This window comes from Stenella coeruleoalba (genome assembly GCF_951394435.1).
Source record: "Stenella coeruleoalba genome assembly, chromosome: 11".
Classification (NCBI taxonomy): domain Eukaryota; kingdom Metazoa; phylum Chordata; class Mammalia; order Artiodactyla; family Delphinidae; genus Stenella; species Stenella coeruleoalba.
This window is the reverse complement of record NC_137157.1, coordinates 31,457,245-31,467,840: the sequence shown is the minus strand read 5'-3', so window position 1 is coordinate 31,467,840 and position 10,596 is coordinate 31,457,245. Positions and strand designations below refer to the sequence as shown.

The 10,596-nt window shown below is 38.4% G+C and overlaps 1 pseudogene across 1 annotated transcript; it reads left to right on the top strand.

Moving 5' to 3' along the window:
* Window positions 1–892: 892 nt before the first annotated feature.
* LOC307193948 (small ribosomal subunit protein uS2-like) lies at window positions 893–7,303 on the top strand (annotated as a pseudogene). The gene is made up of 2 exons: window positions 893–976; window positions 6,414–7,303. The product of its transcript is annotated as a small ribosomal subunit protein uS2-like (transcript).
* The last annotated feature ends 3,293 nt before the right edge of the window (window positions 7,304–10,596 follow it).

The following is a 10,596-nucleotide window of genomic DNA, read 5'->3' as shown; positions in this document are numbered from 1 at the left end:
CCTGGATATTAAGACTTTCATATATGTCTCATAACTTTTATGTGTATTAGATAAATTAATTTAGGTTGATGTTTTTGTCAGTGATGTTATCCTCTCCACTTATCTGATTTTAAAAGAGATTTGTGACTTCAACTGTGGCAGTGTTCTTTTGTACATTGTACTTTTGAAATGTGTTCTCTAGTGAATCATTTAAATGAGAAGTTTCTAGAGTATGGCCTATTTCCTAATTGACAAGTTTGTTCTATGCAACTCTTGAATGGCACAGTTAATAAAGAGTATAGAGACACAGACAAATGCACTAGTACTTTGTAAAGCTCTAATGATATAATATGACTCCCCTAGTTATCTCTTCCTTTAAAAATTATAAACAGGAAATAACAGAGAAGCTGTCATGTATTTGGAACCTTCTTTCTTTCCTTCTGCAAGGTGGTGGGTGAAAAGAATTTGACATTAAGGCAGCTAGGGAACAGATAAACTTTACCATTGTGGGTTCCAAAGTCTGAAATAAGCATTGTGGTTACTTTTTTTTTTTAGTGGACATTCAACTTGCTTGGACAAGTAGCAGATTTTTCGTGTCTCCCTCCAGCGTCATCAGACCACTTATCAAGTTTGGATAAAAGACATTTGTTAACAATGTACCTTATTGTCTATGTTTTCCCTCAGCTAGAAACTATTTGCAATGACCCTATCTTCAGAGGTTATGGGGATCTTGACCAGTTTTCAACCTAGTCTAAAGAGGCCTTGAAGGAAGAGATGGCTTTCAGAATTGAGATCCAAGCTTAGAATGGCTAGTAAGCCCTAGACATTGTCATCTTAGCCACATACAGAGGCCACCCTCACCCACCTTCCTTTAGAAAAATTTTTTTTCCATTCAAATCTGTCATTCCATACTATGGAGACCCCCATGGCAAATCCCCGTTACCAGCTTTCTTATTCTGAAGACTATACCCAAGGTGAGACAGTAGATAAAAATAAGGTGAGCTGATTATTGTCATAATCATTGATTTAAATATATGTTTTGTTTTTCATTTATAAAGAACACATGCTTATATTGGATTGATTATTGCTTAAAATATGCAGTGTGGTATTGTGTGTGTGTTATTTGACTGAGGGCACATCCCAGATGCTGGAAACATTCTATTCAAGAATTTCAGTCCAGGGCCGTCCAGCTAGCTTTCAAATTAGAAGTTCCATGCTCTAGAGGTTACTAATGCAAGCACTTCTATTATTCATATCTATGCTATCAAAATCTAGCTTATTTCAGCATAGATTTTGGAAATAAGTTAGAAATAAGAATGTTCCCTATTATTCATAAACAGCATACTATATGGCAAATAATTTTTCAGAGGTGAAAATGGTGGCTTATTGACCAGCATCATTAATGTAAGAAGACCATCTCATCGGCAAAAATTAAAGCTCTTCAGGATACCTGTACTGGCTAAAATTGTTCTAGAAGCAGTCATGAACAGGGTATAATAATTCAAGAAGGCCTGAATTTTAGCAGTAGAAATAATGCTTTTAAGACCTGAGCCCTGAACAGACTGGTTCCGGCCATCGGTGTGAGAGGATTTCTAGTGATGTGTTTGTTTTGAGAAACTATTTCATGTAAGATGCTAATGGAACACTTAACTGTATCAAGAGCTGAGACTTTATCAAGCTATAAAGAATATTTTGTGTCACCTGATTCATGTCTATTTATCAATATATTAGTCTATATGTATTGCAGAACTGGGTCTGTGATTTGCTTTCAAAAATGACCTGGTGGCCACATAATCTACCATAAAGAACCTAAGACTTTTACATATTGAACTGGCTTGAGGTCTGTTCATAATTGTTTATGGAACACTTATCAAGTGATAAGTACTTTGCAAATATTATTTAACCTTTATAGTAATCTATACAATAATCCTCACAATACTCCTAGCACAACTGTATTGTTTGGTTTTGGTAAACCATCTATGCATAGGGTGATGCTAATCATTGTCATTATCTAGAGAAAGAGAAGCAACATGATCAAATCCACCTATGAGGTGGGCATGGCACAGTCACCTGTTTTACAGATGAGAAAACTGCAGCCACAGGGTAGTTAAGTGACTACTCAAGGTCACACAGATGGAAAGTGCCCAATCTTGGATTTAACCTGTACCTGAATGACTCTAAAAGCCCATCCTTCTAACCATGATATTTTACTGCATCCCTTAATGATTTTTTCTTATTAATAGAAGAATTTATGGGCTAAGAAGTGACTTAAATATTTCTGATAGTACAGTATTTACATTGCAGAGTTTTCTCATGGGGTCTAATGACAGAAAATAATTTGTCAAGTCTAGGGCATGCTGGGTAGTTATCAGGACTATAAGATAATTAGACACTTTTCAAAGCAGGACTCTCAGCGTGGAAAATGTCCTTAAGGATTTTGATTCAAATGACTGATTTCATGACAATGAACAGCTCCAAAAGCAAAGAAATGTTCTTTTATGTAGAGCAAAGGAAATAGGCTAGCATTGAGTCTTTTCAGGGCAAACTTTGGAAGCTTAAGATTATCTGTGCTGATTTTTCCCCTAATCCACCTTATTGGGTTTCTGGTTACCCGACCTTAATATAGCTTGTACAATATCATCTCTGTAACCTTTGTGTTTGTCGGCTTATCTTGATCAACTATCAGTGCAAAGTGAGAAGCTGCCTTTCATCTGGTTTCCAATGGTGCTAACTAGGAAAAGAGAAACCAAAAAGTTTGCACTGAGCAGAAATAAAGTAGTAAAGGTATTAAAGCACTGAGAGCGAACCTAAAGAAGGTATTTGAAGAAGGAAGGCTTCCTAGGGAGAAGGTTCACTAAAGAATATCAACACCATAGGATGTTGTGAACAAAGAGGGTTAGCTAAAATCTTGATTTTTTGCAGTGGTACAAAGTTTTCCTATTTGAACTTCAATAAAGAGTTTTTGTCAATTCATCCTTACGCTGAAGCTGTTCTCCTAAATCTAATGCATCAAAGATCTGGCATTGTTAAGGAAGACAGTCCTTGAACTCTCAGCAATATAAGCAGAACTAGCAAGAAGAAAAGAAAGTATGATGCTATATAAACCTTTCTCTCTGAAAAGAAAATAGAACAGGTTTGAATTTTGGAGACCAGCTAAATCAGGCAGAAGAGCAGAGAGAGGCTTTGTAGTCAAGGACGGAGGGAAAAGTGAACAAGGAAGTTGTAAAATGCAAAATGATTAATTTTACTACTGTGTATTAAATAAAAGGAGGAGGTATATTTTGTGTATCTAACATGCTTCCTTTTACACTGTGTGGTAGTGAAATAAACATTGGCTTTTCAGTCAACAGACCTGGGATTAAATCCTGGCTTCAGCACTTTCTGCCTGGGAAATTTAGGGCAGATTCTTAAACCTCTCTGAGCCTCAGTTTCCCCATAGGTTAAATGGAGCTCCCAGTACCCATCTCCCAGAAGTGTTGGAGACTATATCTGTCACTAACCTTCTGTTTGACTTTGGGCAACTCAACCTCTCTGAGCCTCAGAAGCTCCATCTATAAAATGGGAATAGTCATGCTTTCTGGCTCCAATCTAGAACATTTTTCCTGCACATGTGGACAAAACATACAGGACTGATGCTCTTGATGGTTTTTGCTCTGTCAAATCAGAATAAAAATGACTACCTAGTAGTTGCCTTCTAAAGATTAGACAGTGATACATTTCAAGTCCCTAGATCATAGTAGCCAGGCAATAAGTGGTACACAATTGGCATGCAGTAAATGTTCGGAGTACATTGTTAACTTCTCATAAGATCTATCGGTGGCATTGGCTTACTCAATACTCATTTTCATAGAGAAAAATATATACCATAGCAGACAACATATGAGACAAAAATTTCCCGTATTTAAATCGTGTTCTCCATTTTTCAAAGCATAATCATATTCTCATGGAGAAGGATACACACATCATACTTCCTATTTTCCAGAAAAGAAGGCTGAGATCCAGAGAAATTTAGTGATATTCACCAGAAATGGTGTGATTTAGCAGGATCAGGGCTGGAATCTGGATTCCTGAATTCTGTCCCCGTGATCCTTCCATCGCCGAACAGTCTCGCTGTCCTATGGTTCTGGTATATCTTTCCAGAAATCCTCTGTTAGGGTAAATTGTAAGAGCAAGAAATCAGCAATCAAGATAGCCTTTCCTCTTACGAGTTCATGATGTGTTGATATCCGTGGCTTTTTGTTTCAGCTTTTTAAGTGCAAAAAAGGTAATGAATTCTCTGTAACATTTAGAGAGGAACAGAGAACTCACTTTTGCTAAATTGAGTGGACTTGTGCCACTATCAGCTTTGAGCCTTGAACTGACTGCAGACCCTTGAAAGTTGAAAATTAGCAAAATGTTTTGCCTTTTTTCAGAAAAAAAAAAGATTAAAGTTTTTAAGATCAGAAATCAAATTAATCAACTCTAAATAGCAAAGGAAAAATTAAATTTTTGATCAATAAAGCAAATTGGAATACCAACAACATTATTAAATTTTCTTTGAAACAGAAGTCTTCTTATCATACATGGTTAATGACTACATATTGTTCAAAAGCATTGGGTTTATAAGAATCAAGCCCAAACTAACTTAGATTTCTTAAAATAGTTTATTTTCCCCAGTTAACTGCCTTAACATTTGATAAAATTTTTTTCTTTGCAATATTAAAATACTTTTAGAAAGTAACAGAAGTATAAGACGTGTAAATGTAATATAATATATATTTTGGTTCAGCCCAACAGACAATAATTTAGTTCAATCTACAATACTCATAGGGAAGCTATTCTCTAGGGCATGATGCTGGCCCTAAGATAGCAGAGGTCTCTGTCTTTGAGAAATTCAGCATCTGAGCTTTATGGTAATAAAAACTTATAGTTGCCAACTTTTGATTGATTCTTGTTATGTATTAGCCACTTTGCCAAGAGTTTTGCATATGTTTTCTTATTTAATCCTCCCACCTCAATCTTTTAGAGATAGAGTTTTATTTACCCCATTTTATAGATGAGGGGACAGTGGTTTTTTTGTTTTTGTTTTGTTTGGTTTTAGATTTAGGAATTTATCCTAGGACACAGAGTTCATAAATGGTTTAATCTATTGAATTAATATGCTAACACAAATATACAGACACAAACCAACAAACTTACATAAGTAAACACAAGTACTTGCAACTTCTATTTTTTTAAAAAAACTATGAATATATTTTTCCCTTTTTAAATGAGACAAAGGTGTTTGTTGTTGTTTCTCCTGTCAGCTTATGCTTAAATAATGATTGTACGGTCATAGCATCATCCTTGTGTAGAAAGGGCAATGCATTTATAATCACACCGAGGAGTGCATAAGTCTCTCATGGCTATTAAGTCGCAAATGCTCTGACCCTGACACTGCATTTTGTTCATGTTTTTAAAAACATCAATTAAAACCAAAAGGTTATTTAAACATAGGTTGATTTCATAATAGAACTTCTAATCTTAAACAATACTTGTGTTTTTCCTGGGGAATTGTGGTAATAACATGCTTTGAATATACTCAGAACTGTCTTTTATAAACGGATCCCGAACACACAAGGCCAGAGGACCTTAAACGTGAGTGCTCAGGGGCACAAGTGTAGGAGGGAAATTTAGGGAAACGTGAGGCTTTACAAAGGATAGACTTCCCAAAATGTATTTAAAGTTTTTGGGTAGAAAATTCTTCATAGAATATTTAGAAAAATATTGAAAGATATCTAATTCTGTTTATACATTCAAATAGTAGATTGAGTGACTATGTTAGTTTACTAAGCTGCTATAATGAACTACCACAGACTGGGTAGCTTACACAACAGAAATGTATTGTGTCACAGTTCTAGGCTGAAAGTCCAAGATCACAGTGTCAGTGGCGTTGGTTTCTTCTGAAGCCTCTCTCTTTAACTTGCAGATTGTTACCCTCTTGCTGTGTCCTCACATGGTTGTCCCTCTGTGCATTTGTGCCCTGGGTATCTCTGTGTGTTCAAATCTCTTTTTGTTATAAGGACAGCAGTCAGATTAGATTAGGGTCCACCCTATTGGCCTCATTTTAACTTAATCACCTCTTTACAGGCCCTCCTTCCAAATAAAGTCACATTCTAGGTATTGGAGGTTAGGGTTTCAACATATAAATTTTGAGGGGACACAATTCAGTTCATAACTGTGACCTTTAGCTGTTAGGGTTAGCAAAGAGCTGAGACTTCTTCCAGATCTAGAATGTCATGCATTTTCTTCAAATTTTTCACTGCATATAAACTGACCACAATTTAATTTGCTAATATAATGCTTTTATTTATTTATTAAAAATGACATTCCTGCTTTCCTGCATTACCCAGAGAGGGGTCCATAAGGCATTGTTCTGGGTTCCCCTCAGAGGTTAAAGGGAAACGTTCACAAAGTCCGGAGCCCTTGATGGCCTGCAAATGAAGGAGGAGAATTTCCTCCAGTTCCTTGGATCAGGAACCCACTTAGGTGACACCAACCTTGACTACCAATTGGAACAGTACATCTACAAAAGGAAAAGTGATGACGTTACCTCATACGCCTAAAGAGAACCTGGGAGAAGCCTCTCCTGGCGGCTCGCGCCGTTGTTGCCATTGGAAACGGGGCTGATGTCAGTGTCATATCCTCTAGGAATATTGGCCAGCGAGCTGTGCTGAAGTTTGCTGCTGCCAGGAGCCACTCGTATTGCCAGACACTTCTCTTCTGGAAACTTCCCTAACCAGATCCAGGCCGCCTTCCCAGAGCCACGACTTTCAGTGATTACTGATCCAGGTTGATCTCGGAGGCGTTTTATGTTAACCCGCTTTCCATTACTGTGTCACAGTCTCTCCTCTGCGCTTTGTGGACATCGCCATCCCCAGCGACAACAAGGGAGCTCCCGAGGTGGGTCTGCGGTGGTGGATGCGGGGCGGGGGCTGCAGGAAGTTCTGCGCATGCGTGGCACCAGCTCCCGTGAGCACCCGGGGGAGGGCAGCCTGATCTCTACTCTGCGGAGATGCTAAGAAGGCCGCTGCTGGAAAGGCTGTGACCCAGGAGGAAGTTCAGGGCGAATGGACTGCTCCAGCTCCCGAATTTGCTGCTGCTCGACCTGAGGTTGCAGATGGGTCTGCAGGCGCCTTTTGCGCCTAATCAGCGGTTCCCTACTGAAGACTGCAGCGCTCCGCCCACCACTGGGGACTGGACTGCAGCTTCCACTGCTCAGGCCGCTGAACAGGTAGGACTGACCACTGAGTGGTCTCAGCTTGTTCTTCCACAGACTCTTAAACAGAAAATGGAAATAGATTAGTGGAAATAAAGTTTCTTAAAAAAAAAAATGACATTGCTGAATTAGCTTTAGTAGGACACTATATATATGTGTGTGTGTGTTTATATATATATATATATATATATTATATATACATACACTTACATATATATGATGTGTCCCCACATATATATGAATGTGTTTAGGTAGTAGAGAAATAGAGAGACAGCTGTGTTTACATCTACCTTTTTTTTTTTTTAGAAAGGGCAGCTGGGCAGCAACTGAACTGAGATGATGTTTTTGTTTTTATAAATTTATTTATTTATTTATGGCTGTGTTGGGTCTTCGTTTCTGTGCGAGGGCTTTCTCCAGTTGCAGCGAGCGGGGGCCACTCTTCATCACGGTGCGCGGGCCTCTCACTGTTGTGGTCTCTCCCGTTGCGGAGCACAGGCTCCAGACGCGCAAGCTCAGTAGTTGTGGCTCACGGGCCCAGTTGCTCCGCGGCATGTGGGATCCTCCCAGACCAGGGCTCGAACTCCTGTCCCCTGCATTGGCAGGCAGACTCTCAACCACTGCGCCACCAGGGAAGCCCCATCTACCTTTTAACGCATACATTTACAACCAAAAGTATATACCTATTTATTGACCCATTACATATGACTAAATGAATAACCACAATCATATATTTTCACCATGCTAAAAGCATTCTGTTTACAACTGCATTTGAAAAGTTTCTCTTTTAGATTAACCTATAGTTTCATTCTACGTTCAACCTGGTTTTTGGATACATTTGTATAGACTAAAATAAATTATGTGGGGTTGTACTATGAGTTAAGTCATCCCAAGTATGTTCAATAAGAACCCCATGGTTGTGGATTGTATTTTCCAAAAATGGCTGCAAGAACATTTCCAATCCCATAGACAGTGGCAATTTCCCAGTCCAGAGGTGGAGTCTATGTCTCTCCCCACTGCAACCCTCCTCTTTAAAACTTGGTAGGTCTTTATGACTGTCTCAATAAATAGAATGCAGCAGAAAAGACACTATGGGACTTCTGAAAGCAGGTCATAAAAAGTAACATGGCAGTTTTTTTTATTAGCTTAGTTAACTACTTTTAGGCATGTTTTTAAAATATATGTTTGATTTTTTAATGATTCATATAGTTCAAAAAGTACTTAATTTCTTGAAAATGATTCATATAATCAATATTGATGCTGTCATGTAATACATTTGTTTGCCATTCCATAAAGGATAGTTCTCTGTTTTTATTGTGGAGATAATGTCTTATAAATCTTGAATTATTCTGTCTACTGCCTTAAACTATGACATAGTGAAAAGTTAATTAATAGTCTCAGGTTGGCTGTTATTAACCATCAGTATTTTACTTCTCCAGACCAGCTACCTCATTTATTAAAAAATAGGACATTATACCACACCAGTGTTTTCCAGATTTTATGACCACGAAATTACCTAAAGCTTTTGTTATAATAATGTTCCAAGTCTCTCCTTGTGGAGATTCAATAGGTCTGCTCAGGATCCTTTTTTTAACAAGGAGTAATTTCTCCTTGTTTTGGAGTAATTTCTAGTTGTCCAATTCTTTAATATAGGAAGATAAACTAAGTAGAGTTACATTTAATTCATAATCATCATAAATAATGGGAGCAGGATGTTAATAATTGGGAGTGTATAATCCCCAGATTTTGTACTTTGAATTCCAAATGAGTTTTCCATTATTTTGTCTATTGTTACATAGTCCTAATTATTCTTTCTCATTGAGATATAAAAATTAGTATTAATTGCAAGAGCCTTATCAACCATATACACTTCCATCAAAAAATTTTACGTCACAATAAGATCTGTATTTTAGGAAAATAATACGGCAGCAGGATTTAGGAGAAATTGAAGGAAAGAGAAAAACTATATATGTTTTCTGCTCCAAGTAGTTTTTCCTTTCTGAAATGGTCACCTATGTTGCCAAAATATGCTTTGTTTTTTTTAATACTACTTGAAGATTTTATATTTAATTAGTATGCATCTTCACTTCTAAGACTTTCTTGGGGCCATATTTTAGCACTCTAAAATTGGGCTGCACACATTGGGATGCCACAGAAAGGCAGTTAGTATTAGATATAAGATGGGTGGTTGAAGACCTAATGCCTGTACAATCCACCTGTAGACTCAGGTTCACTTATACTCTGAAGCCAGATCATACTCTGGACGAGAGGGATATCTATCTCCCCTGCTGAGGTAGCTTTTGGCAGAGTATATTCCCATTCTAAGACATGGGCAGCAGCAGGATAGGGTAAGTTAGAAGGGGTGGGACTAAGAACCCACAGACAGAAAGGATCAGGTGGGCATGATGATACGTCTGTGGAAATTAGATAAAGCAGGGATCTACATGCAAGTTCTGCAAGTTAAACAGGCAGTGGGTTGGTAGCAGTCATGGGGGTTGCGGGAGTGGGGGAGGAGAAGAGAATCTGTAGCTTGTGCCAATTTCCCTGGTATGAATACTTCTACCATGATCACTTTCAATCTACCAAAGTGAGATAAATGGGCTTGCAAAAATTTTTGAAATGTTAACAATTCATTCTTATGAGCTAGTTTGGGCCAGCTCCAGCACACTACCAGTACTGCCACAGAGGTTTATAACTCAGGCAGGTATAATGGACCGAGGGTCAGTGACTAGGCAAAGAGATTGGGTGAGAAGTTGCCTGAATCCAGGCAGATCATCTGAGTGATATGTACCAGTATCATCAGCAAGAAAAAGCTAGCTATGTCATTGAAAATCGTCTGAGCCATGGTCTGCTTAGATTCATTTTTTTTTTTAAATTTTCTGTGGGCGTAGGTTAGAGGCAGATGGAAGCAAGTTGGAGTATCTGCCAGAGTAGGGAGCAAAAGCCTACAAGGCACCATATGGCAGTCCCTGCCTTCTTTCTCCCGGGTAGATATGCTGGGTTTCTGGGTTATTAGTGTTACCGAGTCCAAAGTCCAAGCTTGTACTTCTCGCCTCACGATAGGCCTGTAAATCTAGAGACGAGTTGTTGGGGCAAAGAATAGCAACTTTATTTAGAAAGCCAGCAGATGGAGAAGATGGTGGACTAGTGTCCCAAAGAACCGTCTTGCCTGCGGTAGAATTTAGGCTTCTTTTATACTAAAAGGGGAGGGAGTAAAGTCACACGTTTTCTGGTTCTGGTCAGTCTCTGGAGGGGATGTGCTAATTTCTTCCTTCCTGTAGTCATTCACAGTTGGATCTGGTCAGGTTGTTTCCCGTGAGCTAAACAAAAGTATTTTAGCTTAATGCTCATTACCTGGGAGGCAGGTTTCCCAGAGATGCACC